General features: G+C 47.5%; 1 long non-coding RNA gene across 1 annotated transcript in view; it reads left to right on the plus strand.

Moving 5' to 3' along the window:
* The first annotated feature begins 10317 nt into the window (after positions 1–10317).
* The window catches only part of LOC147736613 (uncharacterized), a 70579-nt gene continuing 64088 nt past the window's right edge, over positions 10318–16808 (plus strand). The window contains exon 1 of the long non-coding RNA XR_015307625.1: positions 10318–10672. This is a non-coding gene — a long non-coding RNA (uncharacterized LOC147736613). The remainder of the gene's footprint in view (positions 10673–16808) is intronic.

Below are 16808 nucleotides of genomic sequence, written 5' to 3' on the forward strand. Positions count from 1 at the left end.
CATTCACCACCCCCTCACACCACAACCCACCACGCACCATACCTTCTCACACCACAACCTCCCACTCACCACACCCCTCACTCCACAACACATCACTCAACACAACCCCTCACACCACAACCCGCCACTCAAATTCAAATTCAAATTCAAATAAAGCTTTATTTCGATATAAAGTTTTCATATCATAAAAGCATACATATTAAAATACATCGAAAGCACAATACGGATTTCATTATATGTCACAAACAGCCAGTATCATTACAATTTTGGATGAAAGAAGGGGAAATAATGATCATATTCATACACAAAAAAAAAAAATAATAATAATACAATAAATACTTTTAATTTTTTTTTTAATTGTAGTAATCAGAGAGCCCTATGAGTTAAAACATTTTTTAAAAAGATATATACAGTCAGTTCATTGAATTTCTAAATTTCACCAATAATTTCAAAAATTTTATTAGAGTAAAGATTAATTTCGGGGTTTCCATCCTTTGTAGTTTAAAAAACGCCTCTCTACAAGAACGGATCCCCCACTCTTTGAGAATTGGTTAATTTTTCTGGGAACATGATAAAATTTACAGAATAAAGTGCAGTGCAAATTTGATTGGATGGCCACATCATCACAGGGACAGGGCAGCATTTGTCTCGACCAATGGTGTTTTTATTTGTTTTAGACCTCTCTATATGTTTTCTTATTTTAAACATTAGAGTGTAATGGTCTCCATGCACATCGTCCATTGTTTTCCATAAGGAGAGCAAAGTGGCATGTGATTTAGAAAAAAGGGTAAAATCAACCACAGAATTTGAGCCTCTTCCATGGAAAGAAGTTTGAAAAGGTAGTGACGGTGAGCATAATTCATTTACAAAATCTAAATTAAAATAGAAAAGAAAACTATTTAAAGTATCTCCTAGTTTTGAGTGGCTAAAGTGATTCTGGGTATCATCCATTATACAATCTAGGCCACAAAGTTCCTTTCTCCCATACTGGCAGATATTGCAATTAAAATCACCCAACCAGGCAATCATACATTCCTTGTTAGTACGTTCTTTCAATGTAACAACTGCATGGGTTAGGCCATTTAATACTTGGTTTAAGGCATCAGGAGCTAAATTATTGTAAACATTTATTATAATAAGGTTAAGGGAGTTACCCCATCCGAACATAACTATCTGGTAGGAATCTTTTGGGATGTGTGTCAGCACAGTTAGTCCACTATTGATACTGAGATATGTTACCAAACCGCCCTTGTTTCTGCCATGATTTGTCACCAAGGCCGGAGCGTGGAAGGTCTGGTACCCTAGTAAATGCACTGGGTTTAAGGCCCAGGTTTCTTGAAAACAAAGGATTGAATGAGTATTCACCATATCCAACTACGATTGTGATGCAGTTTTCGTCGCAAGGCCGGCCACACTCCAACTAAGTATGGAATGTACAATATAAGCAGGGGTAAGAATGGAGGAGTTGGAGAGGGCCTCTACATTTATCTGACCACCAGGGGTACACTTTTCAGGCAGGGATGCAATATCAACAAGTTCTACAAATTCTACCTTCCCACCAATACCCTCCATTACAGTTGCAGGGTAGTTAGTAGGAAAAATTAAACACTTTCCACTATCCGTGTGCATACAATTTGAAATCACAGATTTGACATCGTGCAATGAATCCTCCGCCCTACCCCAATCATCCTTTGTATCAATGAAAGAGGAAGTGGTCTCCATATCATACAAATTCAGCGAACAAAGAGTGACATCATTACGAGTCCCACTAATCTCCGCTAAAGGAACACAGCCATTCTCCCACATACTGATTTCTGACTCAAAGGGACTACTTCTTAATGGAGAAGTAACAATGGAAGGGACAGTTCTGTTGACTTCATCTAATGTAGCAGAAACAATCAGACAATCTTGAGTAACCTCTATATCAAGAGTTGGCATAACCAGTCATTCATTGAAGTCGAGCCCAGAGAGGGGTTCATACAGGTTTTGTAAGGGGATGTTCCAGAACTCATTAGGATTAACAAGGTGACCAAATTGGTATTTGGAGGAAAATATCTGGGGGGAAACTGACGTCCAAGAGAAGGGGAAAAAGTATTTGTATAATTTGCAGAAAAGGAAGGATGTGGAAGATGGTGTACCAAATTTAAAGGATGTGAAACACGGTGTACTACATTTAGGGGGTTAAAGTGTCGACGATTTGGTGGTTGGTTAGGGGGTATTAACAGAGCTTCAGGGTAAAAATAGCTCAGATTACGAGTAGAAAGGCCCCCCTCCGTTCTTCCCGGGAACCAATCACTTATATGTGTGACCACTCTGTGATCCCTAAAATTAATCATCACGACATCCCCCTCGATGTCTTTGGGTCTAGGGCCCACCCACTTACATCGTCTAACGGAGATTATGTCTCCGTTTAGGTGTGGGGGAAGGGGCCTATTTTTTCCCAACCAGAAAATAACTTTGTTTTTAAGATTTGCCACAACCCACCACTCACCACACCCCCTCACACCACAACCCACCACTCACCACACCCCCTCACACCACAACCTACAACTCACCACACCCCCTCACACCACAACCCACCAGTCACCACACCCCCTCACACCACAACCCACCACTCACCACACCCCCTCACACCACAACCTACAACTCACCACACCCCCTCACACCACAACCCACCAGTCACCACACCCCCTCACACCACAACCCTCCCACTCACCATACCCCCTCACACCACAACCCACCACTCACCACACCCCCTCACACCACAACCCACCACTCACCACACCCCCTCACACCACACCCCACCACTCACCACACCCCCTCACACCACAACATGCCCATTCACCACCCCCTCACACCACAACATGCCCATTCACCACCCCCTCACACCACAACTCACCACTCACCAAACCCCCTCACACCACAACCCACCACTCACCACACCCCCTCACACCACAACCCACCACTCACCAAACCCCCTCACACCACAACCCACCACTCACCACACCCCCTCACACCACAACCCACCACTCACCACACCCCCTCACACCACAACCCTCCCACTCACCACACCCCCTCACACCACAACATGCCCATTCACCGCCCCCTCATACCACAACCCACCACTCACCAAACCCCCTCACACCACAACCCACCACTCACCACACCCCCTCACACCACAACCTACAACTCACCACACCCCCTCACACCACAACCCACCAGTCACCACACCCCCTCACACCACAACCCTCCCACTCACCATACCCCCTCACACCACAACCCACCACTCACCACACCCCCTCACACCACAACCCACCACTCACCACACCCCCTCACACCACACCCCACCACTCACCACACCCCCTCACACCACAACATGCCCATTCACCACCCCCTCACACCACAACATGCCCATTCACCACCCCCTCACACCACAACCCACCACTCACCAAACCCCCTCACACCACAACCCACCACTCACCACACCCCCTCACACCACAACCCACCACTCACCAAACCCCCTCACACCACAACCCACCACTCACCACACCCCCTCACACCACAACCCACCACTCACCACACCCCCTCACACCACAACCCACCACTCACCACACCCCTTGACACCACAACCCTCCCACTCACCACACCCCCTCACACCACAACATGCCCATTCACCACCCCCTCATACCACAACCCACCACTCACCAAACCCCCTCACACCACAACCCACCACTCACCAAACCCCCTCACACCACAACCCACCACTCACCACACCCCCTCACACCACAACCCACCACTCACCAAACCCCCTCACACCACAACCCACCACTCACCACACCCCCTCACACCACAACCCACCATTCACCACACCCCCTCACACCACAACCCACCACTCACCACACCCCTTGACACCACAACCCTCCCACTCACCACACCCCCTCACACCACAACATGCCCATTCACCACCCCTCATACCACAACCCACCACTCACCTCACCCCCTCACACCACAACCCTCCCACTCACCATACCCCCTCACACCACAACCCTACCACTGACCACCCCTTCACACCACCCGCCTACTCACTATCCCCCTCACACCACCACATCCTGCCCACTCACCACCTCCCCTCACCATACCCTCACACACGATAACCTGCCCACTCACCACCTACCCACTCACCATATCCATTCACATCACAACCCACCCACTCACCATACCCCCTCACACCACAACTTGCCCACTCACCGCTTACCCCTCACACCACATACCGCCCACTCAGCTGCAGCTGCTGAATTTTATTTTCCTTTGGTGATGTAATAGTTTGACAGCTGTGTACCTGCTTAACACATCGCTGTGTGTGATCTGCAGAGAGGCCAAGCAATGGATGTGCATACATGCTGAGTATCTTTAGGACCTACGGACGCACTGTGAGAGGCTCGCACTACCTTCACACAGGGACTGCATATGACTGGAGGACTGGGTTTAGAATCGCATCACTCTTTTCTCAAGTTAAAGACATGAACAGAGATCCGTTCCAAAGTCAGTTTTATTACCCGGTCCACTTAAAGCCCGTACCATATAATGTAATGGGTTAAGGGTATTAAAAGCCTTTCTAGCGCTCTCTTGTGTTATGGCAGCCAGGCGCTTGGCACGTGGCCACGGACAGACTAGGGTGACCAACTGGCATTGGTACAAATTCAGGACGGTGAGTGTAAAAATTCAGGACAAAGGGTCGAATTTCAGGACACAAATTCAGGACAGGAGGTCAAAATTCAGGACAAAACTTCAGGACAATTGGATACGTTTTACAGACACATCAGAGGTCGCGCAATAGTATATAAGTAAGCCCAGCCATATCCAAACATATTCAACAATTAGCAAATCTATCCCCCATGCATCCTTCCATCTATCATTTCACTCATCCATCCCTCCATCCACCCTTTCACTCATCCATCCATTATCCATCTATCCACGCTTTCACCCTATCCATCTGTACACTCATCCATCCACTCTTCCACCCATCCATCCATTCACTCATCCATCCAGCCATTTACCCTTTCACCCATCCAGCCATCCTTTCACTTACTCATCCATCCACTCACTCTTCACCCATTCACCCTTTTAGTCATCCATCCATCCTCCCTTTCTCTCTCCATCAACCCTTTCACTTAGCCATCCTTCCTTCCATCCATCCACCCACTCATCCATCTACTAATCCACTCATGAATCCATCCATTGACCCTATCACTCATCCATCCTTTCTCTCATCCATTTATCCTTTCACTCCTTCACTCATCTATTTATTCTTTTGTCCATCTACCCTCCCTTTCACTCACTCATCCATCCTTGCATCCACCCTTTCACTCATTCGTCCATCCATTCACCCTTGCATTTATCAATTCATCAACCCATCCATCATGTCACTCATCCATCCACCCACTCACTCACTCATCATCCACCTTTTCACTCATCCATGCTTTCACTCACCCATCCACCCTTTTACCCATCCAGCTACACTTCCACCTATACATCCAGCTATTTCCCTTTTCTCTCTTCCATCCTTCCGCTCACTCATCAATCCATCCATCCTCTCTCATTATCCATCTATTCAATCTTTCACTCATCCATTCACCCTTTCACTAATTCATCCAGCCATCCAGCCATCCCTTCACTTACTCACTCGCCCACCTTTTCATATTAATTTTGAGCTGAGCCTTTTTGACAAGAGGCCCATCAAGCACTTCACTTGTGCTGTATGAGCCATTCCAGGACTGGGACAGAAGCCACCCAGGCCAGAGACAGGCTCCACCACCCGCGGGGGGGGGGATTTGGGGGGACAGGAGCCATCACAGGCAGCGGGGGTGGGAGAGCCATCACTGGGGCGGGAAAGGAGCCATCACAGGAGGGGGAACAGGATCCACCAGGGTGGGCACAGGGGTGGGCATGCAGTATTCTAGTATAATCTTGGTCTCTTTCAGGGTGGGGTAGGGCTCCTCACTGCCTCCTGGTCAAGACAACGAGAAATCAGGCTCTTTCCAAAATATTAGTTTTGCCACCCCCCACTGTGATGTACAGTACTTACAGGAGATACTCCAGGAGACTGATTGTCCTCCATACTTTGTTAATCTGTGTGGGTGCGATTGTGCCATTTCTTTATTTTATTAAATTAAGACTGCATGTTTGAAGAACCGAGGTTTGTTCACAATGTAGTGACAATATTTAAGCTCTGTGAAGAGAACCAGTGCTGCGCCGTCCTGTAATCAGGGCCGGTTCTAGGATGTTTGGGGCCCTGGGCTGAAAGGAAATGTGTGAAGCCCTCCTAATTCGCAGAGACATGGCGCATTCAGGGCTGTTTGCATCTCAATAGATGCCCCCTGCTCCTGAAGCTGCAACCCCTCCCTCTCAGCCACCTTCAAGCACCTCTTAACGGGTCATCAAGGGCTGAAGGTGTGAGGGGTGGGGGCTGCAGGTTCAGGAGCAGGGGCATCTATTCAGATGCAAACAGCCCTGAATGCGTCATGTCAAGTCAAGAAGGGAGGTGGGTGGAAGCTGTGCCGGCTTTAGGGATGTGCCCCCGTGCCCGGTTAAAATTATGGACAAATGGCGTCCGTTAAAGAATCCTTCACGGACAACGGACAGACGGCCGAAATTACGGACTGTCCGTGAAATTTACGGACGGTTGGTCACCCTAGGACAGACAGGTCCCACTAATCTGCCTGATCCGCATTTGTGGGTCGGGAGTCCCGCGGGCCACTCAGTCTAATCCGAATTAGCTCCAGATTAGCCCCCCGTGGAGCCTCCTAGGCCGCCGACCACCCCCCTGTCCCGGAGCCGGCCCGGCCTCGTCCGGCTCACGGTCCCACCCAGTCCAGGCGGATCTTACTTGTTTCCCTGCCGCCGCCTCTTTTCTTCTTATCCCGGTGTGTTTCTGCCCGGGCTCAGGACTTTTTTCTGATCCCTGTTTCTGACCCCCCCCCCCCCCCCCCCCGCTCCCCCCTCCCACCAAAATAACCCCGCACGAGTTCAGAAGACCGAAGCGCCTTAGAGAGGCCTTTACACTTTGTTCTCACCTTGTCCATTTGCTGTTAGTTCGCAGCAGAGGTCAGAGGTCACGGTGTCGTCTGACAAACTGGTGTTCATTTAACAAAGATTTGTGTTGATTTTCCTTTTAATTGATTTTGCGTCTGGCATTTTGAGTCATCTGAGCCCGGGCGCAGTGCCCCTGGGGTACAGGAAGTGGCAAATATTTTCTTTCGCACAACATTTAAATACTTCAAAATGAAATAAACATATTTCAAAATATAGTAGCAGCAACAAAACGTCCATCCGTTTTTTGAACTTCAGAAGTGTGACGGATGCAGAGATTTTTATAGGGTCGAAATAATCCGCCCACTTCACTTGTCGATGCACACATGACGGCAGTAATCTGCTTTTCGCGCTCGCCCGCCGGGCCCGGGGGGGGGGGGGGGGGGGGAGTTATCTGTGATGCTGCATGTCTGAGCCTCAGAGCCGAGACCTCCGGGGCCCCCCTGCCAGCCGAGGGGGCGCTGCCCTCCGAGGGGTGCCACCTGCCCCGGAGAGGGCAATCACCATCTGTTCACCTGTTGAGACTGTACAGAGGGCGGACGGGATCCTGAAATAGAGCATTATGGGATGCCGCCTGTGTCTGACCTGGCCTCTCTGTCTTTGTTCTCTTAATAATCGTCCAGGGATCCCCGAGGCGGCTCCGAACACACCTGCTTTCTTTTGATATTTACTGTTTAAAGTGTGTAGAGTTATTTTCTTCTTTACTTTCCTTTTCTTTCTTTCCTCTTTCTCTCTCTTCTTCCTAATGGTCTACCAAATGCCCTGTTTCGGCACGACCCTCCATTCTTTTCTCGCCTCCTGACTCCCCTTTTTAACAAAGCCATAACATGCGGTTTGATTCCTGAGTCTTGGAGAGGAAGTATCCTTAACCCAATCCACAAGTCGGGTTATCGCTCGGATCCCTCCAATTACAGATTAATCGCATTGATAGATGTGGAGGCGAAACTATACGCATCTAATCTTTTGGTTGAGCTAGAGGCTTGGGTCAGCAGATCAAACTTAATACCCTACACGCAAACTGGATTCCGGGCAGGGATGGGCACCCTCACCAATATTTCAGCGGTTACTCTCATAGCCAATCAGTCATTTGCAAAATCTAGGCCCTTGTACGCCTGCTTTATCGACCTAAAAGCAGCTTTCGATAAAGTTTCAAGAGCCAATTTATGGGCAAAAATGCAAGACTGGGGGGTTCCGCCACGACTCCTGAAGGCCATCATCAATCTATACTCACATACGTGGGTACAAATCAAGAAAGGAGATGGGTCCAGTTTAACCGGCAAAATTCCAACATCCAATGGACTAAAACAGGGTTGCGTATTGGCACCCTGTCTATTTAACATCTACACCTCCGATCTTGATAAGCGCCTCAGGTTAATCCAAGCAGACCCTCCAAAATTGGAAAAAAAACGATCCCTTGTGTCCAATATGCCGATGACATCGTCCTGCTAGCACAAACTCCCATAGGCCTACAGAAACTGATCACAGAACTAGAAGACTACGCCACCTCGAACCAACTCACGATTAACCATAAAAAAACAAAAGTTATGTGTTTCTCGAAATCTATTAAAACACAGAAAGGTCAAACTTTTTCCTGGAATTTGGGTGAGCATCAATTGACAAGGGTTACGTGCTATAAATACCTGGGCTTTCAGCTAGATTGTAAGCTCAACTTCAAATCACACTTGGACCAAGGTCGCTTGAAAGCCAAACAACTGTTGTTCGCTTTTAAAAACTCTAAGGAAAAAACTTATAGGATGCTCCACCGCCCACCTGCTTAAAGTGATTGCTGCAAAATTTTTACCTTCCATTTCATACGGCTCAGAAATTCTGAATACTAAAGATGCCACAGTCCTAAATACAGAACAATCTACACTATTTAAGAGACTGTTCACAATTCCGCTACACACCTCACAGGCACAAATCCGCCTAGAATATGGTCTAAAAAATCAGATTATGGCCAGACAAGGCGCCCTAGTAAAATACTACTGGAGGATGAGGGAGGCAGAAGATAACACCCTAGCCCAATATTGTTGGGTCGAGATTGAAAACCAAAAGAGCCTAGCTAACTCAACTACAGCAGCCCTGAAGGAATCCCTGTCGGCATTACTTTTAGAGGATGCTTGGCTCACCCTCACAACGTACTCCGGTTTTTAAATCGTAGTCAATAATGCTATCAAACGGACCTCTTTATTAACTGATAAAACGTCCTTCGCAAAAAAACATCATGCCTGGGCTGTGATAAAGGATTACCAAAGGCTGAAGCCTCAACAATACCTTTTGGAACAATTCTCCCACCAGAAAAAACATTATCTGACTTTGATACGCATGGGGTCTTTCCCCTCAAAGGATTTGACCCCAAAATGGAAACAAACATGGCCAACCAAGGAGTGTCGTTTCTGTGGTCAAGGGGAAGAGTCACTACTACATTTTCTATGTACTTGCTCTTTTTTATTGGAAGCCCGAAAATCCATTCTCCGGGAGGCTCTAAGGAAGGAACAAATAAGAACATGTAGAGCAGCGGTCATTAAATGTCTCGGAGGATCGTCAATTCCTCTGTCCTGTAGAGCCATAATACTATGGAAAATCGCAGCAAAAGAACTGGCAAAATGCGACCCTGCCAAGCAGCCAACTAATTAGCAGATTTCTTCCAAATGCATTGTTATATTCGTCATTATTTTTAAAATAAGTATCTCCTTATTCAGACATCAACCTCAAGCCTTTTTAGGTTTTTAAAAATGTATATTCTAAAGCACGGTGTTTTATGATGGTTGTCCATCCTTTTATGATTTTTTTAATGAATCAAATAAAAGTATATTTGACTTGACTTTCCTCTTTCTCTCTCTTCTTTATTCGCATGTTTTATTTATCTAAGCAATACAACCACTTTCATGAAATTGTTTTTTCTTCTTAATGAATTATTTGGGTATTACATTTAACTTAGTTATTGCATGAAATATACTTTTATTTATGAATTGCGCATATTGGTATTTGTTATAAGACTTGTTGTATTGTTTTAATTACAATCTTAATTATCTGTATTCCTTTATTAAAACAATAAAGAATATTGGAACTAAAAAAAGTGTGTAAAGTTAAGGTGGAAACAAAAATTCCCGGTTTAGGTGATTTCCGAATTTCTCCTCCTGCCAGAACATTCAAATACCGGTCATGACAGTGATAGCCCGCCAGGTGGCAGCCTGGCGTCTGTGAGTGGCCGTGCCCAGCACACTTGACTCTCACCATATATTTGGGACGGTGTGTTCCATAATGCACCGCAGGACACACACTGCTGCCCACGAGACCGGGGGAAGCGGTTTATCATGTGCTGTGTTGGGAGACTTCACCGGCTGCTGAACTCACCCCCTGTCCGGGGGCCGCTCAGATTCATTTAAACCCCTGAGCTCACCCCTGGGCAGCTGCGGCTGAGAGACGTCAGGATTTATCAAAGGAACAAGCGAAAGCACGAAGAAGGACCAAACCAGCTGAACAAGAAGAAACCCCTTGGGCTGGTAAGGTACAGTCTGGGAAGAGCTGGGCTGAGTACAGATGCAACGTCAGAATGGATAGCAGCCTTACATACCCACAGGCAAGCTGCGCCCATGTCTCTTTTTATGTCTCCCACCCTTGTCCTACTTCTCAGACTTCCACAGTGACCTTCCTTAAGTCTGATCCTGTTTATTACTGTGTCACGTGCAGTCTCCAGAGCAGACTCGTACAATTAATGCATCACAGACAACACAGTTTGTAGCGATTCAAAGAAATATTTAAAAAGATATTTTCCACACCAAGAATTTCGTTAACCTCTGTTATGCATTTATTACATATTCACAATCAATTTTCATACAATATACAAATTTAAAAAAAAAACATTATACATTTCATAAAAAGATTTTTAAAAAACAAGAATCTTTTTCATCGCTACAAACTGTGTTGTCTGTGTAAATTCATTCTCGTAAAAACTAATGTTTATGTTTGAATTTAAAATATTTATGTTTAAAAATGCTTTTAAGATACACTCTCCCATATACGCTAATCACTGAAAACTTGGTCACTGCCGAAATATTACATTGTTGATCCATAGACTCTGCCTCCCAAGTTGAAGTTTGCTTTTAGAGATTATTATCTTGAACCTTGTAACTTTACCTTTCCCGCCGAAATAACGGCATGCTAGTTCGTGGGTAAAATACTCAACCTGTGTGGTTTCTTTGTTGAGGGGACGCCCAAGTCTGTTTTAGAGTTACTATCCCCCCAGTCCCCAATTAACTTGTGTGGGGTCCTCCTTTTATTTCTCAGTTGCATGAGGAAGCAGCCCACAGATCCAATAGTTCGTGGCATTGGCGGCAAGGTTGTGTTGATGCAGCAATTGTACAAATGAATTGTTCCAGAATTCTTTGCGCCGTTCTTGGAGTTGGGGTGAAAGCGAAATGAGATAATGTTCTTTCTTGGTGGTGGGCTGCACAGTCGGTATCATTGTCTTGTGAGCGGGAGCACTTTCTTCCATGATCCAAACTGTGACCATGAGCAAGAGGCAGTTGAGGGAGGCAGTGAAGAGTGCGATTGTTCTTGTGCTATGCAACTTGGCAGTCTTGGGGTCTTTACGGTGGGTCTTCGGACATCCGGGATCTTCCATCACCTTCAAGAGGCTCGGTGACGGGCAGGACCACATACTTTGTCTGCCGTCTCTCCTGGTAGCCTTTGTAGTGTTAGCTACCGCTCTGAGATTTTTGACTTAGTTAATGGTCTGCTTGGCCGAAGCACTCTCCTTTCATCGCAAGTTGTACCCTTTTCTGGTTGGTACAGTGGGATCTGGAAATTCTGCCAATTCAAGTGTCTCTGTTTCTGGGTAACAACTCAGGGCTGGTCGGTCTTTCGTCAGGAGCTCTTCTTGGGTGTCCACGTTTTCGGTCGCTGTCAGGGTTGAGGATATCCTTCGACAATGGTGTGAAAGCAGCCAATTTCATTTTCCTTCTACTCGAAGTGCAGTTCGGGTAGGGATCAAGACTTGCCAGGGGCCCGTCCATCTGGGTTCCAAGCTTTTTGTTCTTTGGAAATTTCGGATCAACACGTAGTCCCCAGGTCGGATGTCGTGTCCGGGGCCCCTGGATGTGTCTGGTATGGCTTACTGCACCTGTTGGTGGATAACAGTTAGTGTTCTCGTTAAATTGTGCAGATAATCAGACATTAGGATGTCCGGGACATCATGGATGGATGTCGGCTTTGGCGCGGCCCAAATATTCATAGGCCGGCCGAAGACGACTTTGTACGGAGTTAGGTGGTCTTTGGTTGGAGTGGAGCGCATTGATAGCAATGCCAGTGGGAGGGCATCAGGCCAGTTCAGTCCTGTGGTGGCAACTATCTTCGCTAGCTTGAGTTTTAGTGTGGCGTTGTGTCGTTCTACCAGGCCTGCAGATTGGGGGTGGAAGACTGCGTGAAATTTCTGTTTTACACCCAACCCTTTCAGTATGAGTTGGATAACTTCGGCTACGAAGTGGGGGCCATTGTTGCTCCAAAAAATTCTACAAAGGCCGTAGCGTGGGAAAAACTTCTTCAACAACACCTTGGCAGTAGTGATGGTGGTGTTGTCTCGAGTGGGGTAAGTTTCCAACCATTTGCTAAACGCACACACAATCACTAGCACGTATTTTAGACCATGCCACCTCTCTAGCTGAATGTAATCCATTTGGATGATTTCGAAGGGATGGTCTGGGACCCCAAACCCTCCCCGAGGTACTACAGTCCCTTTCCCTGGGTTGGGTTGCAGGCATATCATGCACTGCTGAACTAGGCGTTTCGCTGCGTCTGATATTTTATCATTGTGCCATACTCTGGTGACTAGCTCAGTCATTGGGGCCGATCCTATGTGTGCAGGTGAGTGTGCCATGGTCAGTATGGGGAGCAGGTAAGCATTGGGCAGCAACCATTTGTCCGTGTCTTTCGTCCTCCAGCAGCCTTCATCGTCTTTTAGTCCCACCTGTGCCCATTCAGTCAGCTCATGTGGTGTACTTGTCGATTAGATGTCTTTTATAGTCTCCCTAGCATCTGTCCATTTCTCTGCTTGTGACCTGTCACGTACATTTGTGTTGTCGTTCTGTTTTCGGCTGTGGTTCCGGCAGTGATGTCGGCCAGTGCATTTCCCTGTCCTACAATGTCCGTCACTTTCTTGTGTGCCTGGCATTTGATTACGGCCAGTTGTTTGGGGAGGAGGACTGCTTCAGTCAGGGCGGAGACTAGATCTCCGTGTAAGATCGGTGTGCCGTGTGAGGTCAGGAATCCCCATTCCCTCCATAGAAGCCCAAAATGGTGAACCACCCCGAAGGCATACTGGCTGTCCGTATATATGTTCGCTGTCGTCCCTGCTGCTAAAATACACGCTCGTGTAAGGGCAATTAGTTCTGCCGCCTGTGCGGATCGTTGGGTAATGCGGGCGGTTTCAACAACAGTTCGGGCGGTGGTAACAGCATATGCAGCTGAGGTGGTTCCATCAGGGAGTTTGATACATGAGCCATCTACCCATAGCTCTCCGTCAGGTTCTGGGAAGGCAGTGTCTCGGAGGTCGACCCTACTCTTAGTCTGTTCGTCAGTGAGGGTCACACAGTCATGCAGGGGAGTGACATTGGGGTCGTTCTCAGCTAGTGGTGACAAGGTAGCCGGGTTTAAGTGGTACATTGCTTCAAGGTAATGTGTGGTGCCAATAGTGTCAGTTTGTATCCAGTCAGTCGTGCGCTGGTCAGGTGTTGAGTCTTGGTTTGGTTCAGGAGGGTGTCAACAGCATGGGGTACTAACACTGTAAGGGGGTTTGAAAGTACAATTCCCTCACTCTGTCGTATTGAGACGGAGGCAGCTGCTGCAGCTCGTAGGCAAGCTGGTAAAGCTCTGGCTACGGTCTCAAGAGTGGCAGAGAAGTAAGCACAAGGGCGTTGTTTGGGGCCAATGGATTGTGTTAGGACAGATAAAGCACATCCCTCCCTTTCGTGGGTGTAGAGGGAGAAGGGTTTGGATTAGTCTGGGGTTCCTAGAACGGGTCCCGAACAGAGGGCATCTCGTAACTCTTTGAAGGAGGTTTGGCATTCGGGGATCCAAGGGAGCGGGAAGTGAGTATCTTTGGCCAGAAGGGAAAGTAAGGGTTTAACAATGAGACTGAAGTTCGGCAACCACTGTTGGCAGAATGAGGTGAGGCCTACCAGAGAGCGGACTTGCTTCTGGTTCTTAGGGATGGGGGTTTCCAAAATGGTCTGGATTCTGTCGGGCGTGAGTCTCCATCCTTCTTTAGACAAGAGGTGGCCTAAGTATGTTACTTGGGGGTTGCAAAACTGTAATTTCTTTCGGGAAACCTTGTGACCATTCTCTGCAAGGAAATGTAGGAGTTGGATGGTGGCTGTGACTGCGAGCGGAGTGGTGTCGGCTGCTAGAAGGATGTCATCTACGTACTGTATCAACCACCACTCTGTCCGGTAACTGAACTGCATCTAACTGCCTCTTGAGCACCCGGCTATAAATGCTCGGACTTTCGGTGTACCCTTGGGGTGCTGTACAAAATCTATATGAGCGGGATTTTAGGGTAAATCCAAAGAGGTAGCGGCTGTCTTGGTGGATGGGTATGGAGAAAAAGGCGTTTTTTAGGTCAATCACCGTGAATGTGGTGGCAGTGGACGGGATCAGGGTTAGAATGGTGGTGATGTCAGAGACTACGGGGTACTGTGGCACAACTATTTTGTTGATCTCACGTAGGTCAATGATGAAGCGGTACGCTTTCTCATCTCCCCCTCTCCTTGCCTTTTGATAATCGGTAAGATAGGGCTGTTGCAAATGTTGCTGACTACTTCCTCTACCACTCCTGCATTCACTAAGGACTGGATAATTTCTACCAATACTTTCTCGCCTTCGGGTGATATTTTGTACTGCGGTATTTTCGGTAGCGTTGCGTCCTGTTGTACAGTCACATGCACTGGGTCTATCATCATCCGTCCTACGTCTGAGTCTGCCTTTGCCCATAAGTAAGAAGGTAAAGTTTCAAGCAGAGACATGTTGGCATCCGTTATGGAGTACATGTGTCGTGAGGGACAAGGTCTGAGCAGGTTGGGATTGTCGTACAAAATGACTCAGACTCCAACAGGTGAGCATCTAACAGTTGCTCGAAAATGTTTCAGCAAGTCAAGACCCATAATGGCATCGGGGGTATTGGAGGAAAGAAGGAATGTCGTGTCAGTGATATTATTTTCCAGATCAAAAGGGATTGGTGTGGACAAGGGATTAGTGGAGGGCATACCATCAAAACCTATTTATGTTACGTGTGAGCCAGACAAGGATGCCCTTGGAATCAGTCGTTTGGATAATGCACTACGTGTTGCTCCAGTGTCCACCAGAAATGGAGACTTTGTGCCCAGGACCTTAGCGGTGACATAAGGGCCTTGCTGGTCAACATAGTCAAGTCAAGTCAAGTCAAAATATTTATATAGCGCACTATATACCCAGAGGGTCTCAGGCGCTTGAAGAAGGGTGGGGAACTACTTGTCGAATATCCAAGTTTTAAGTTGCTTTCTGAATGCTATGTGGTTCTGAGTGAGACGAAGGTGAGTGGGAAGTGAGTTCCAGGTCTTAGCTGCCAGGTAGGAGAAGGATCTACCTCCCATGGTGGTTTTGTTGATGCGAGGTACGATAGCAAGGGCTTGGTTGGAAGATCGCCGCTGGCGGGGGGGGGTGTAGAAGGAGAGTCGTGTGTTGAGGCATTCGGGTCCAAGGTCGTAAAGTGCATTGTGAGCGTGGGTCAGGAGGCGGAAAGTAATCCTCTTATTGACGGGGAGCCAGTGGAGGTTTTTCAGGTGACCAGAGATGTGTTCTTTGCGCGGGATGTCTAGTATGAGCCTGGCTGAAGCGTTCTGAATGCGTTGGAGTTTTTTCTGGAGTTTAGCTGTGGTACCGGCGTATAGGGTGTTTCCGTAGTCCAGGCGGCTCGTGACTAGTGCGTGGGTGACCGTTTTTCTAGTTTCGGTGGGGATCCAGCGAAATGTTTTTTTGAGCATGCGAAGAATGTTGAAGCAGGATGATGAAACGGCGTTGACTTGTCTGGTCATCGAGAGTGAGGAGTCCAGGATGACGCCCAGGTTTCGTGCGTGGTTCGTCGGGGTGGGTGCTTTTCCAAGGGCCTCTGGCCACCAAGAGTCATCCCAGGCGGAGGGGGAGGTGCCTAGGATGAGGACTTCTGTTTTGTCTGAGTTCAGTTTCAGACGGCTGTGCTTCATCCACTCGGCTACTTCTTTCATTCTTTCGTGTAAATTGGTTTTGGCGGTGTTAGGGTCTTTGGTGAGTGAAAGGATCAGTTGAGTGTCGTCCGCGTATGAGATGATGTTGAGATTGTGTTGTCGAGCGATGGCCGCAAGGGGGCTCATGTAAACGTTGAAGAGGGTGGGGCTGAGTGAGGATCCTTGTGGCACGCCGCAGATGACCTCAGAGGCGTCTGACTTGAATGGTGGGAGGCGGACTCTCTGGGTTCTTCCGGTGAGGAACGAGGTGATCCATTGCAATGCTTTTCCTTGGATTCCGACGTTATGCTGTTCTAATTAACGTTAGAACAGCATACTCTTTCTAGCCTTAATTGTACTTAGAATGAATGTAGCGGTATAAAAACAAATATCAGGTGCAAAAAGTAGGATCATAGCCGCATTAATGGTATTGGTTTCATACTTCTTAAACAAAGGTTTGGGATAAACAATCCTAAAACGCAG

This window comes from Lissotriton vulgaris, chromosome 1_2 (genome assembly GCF_964263255.1).
Source record: "Lissotriton vulgaris chromosome 1_2, aLisVul1.2, whole genome shotgun sequence".
Lineage (NCBI taxonomy): Eukaryota > Metazoa > Chordata > Amphibia > Caudata > Salamandridae > Lissotriton > Lissotriton vulgaris.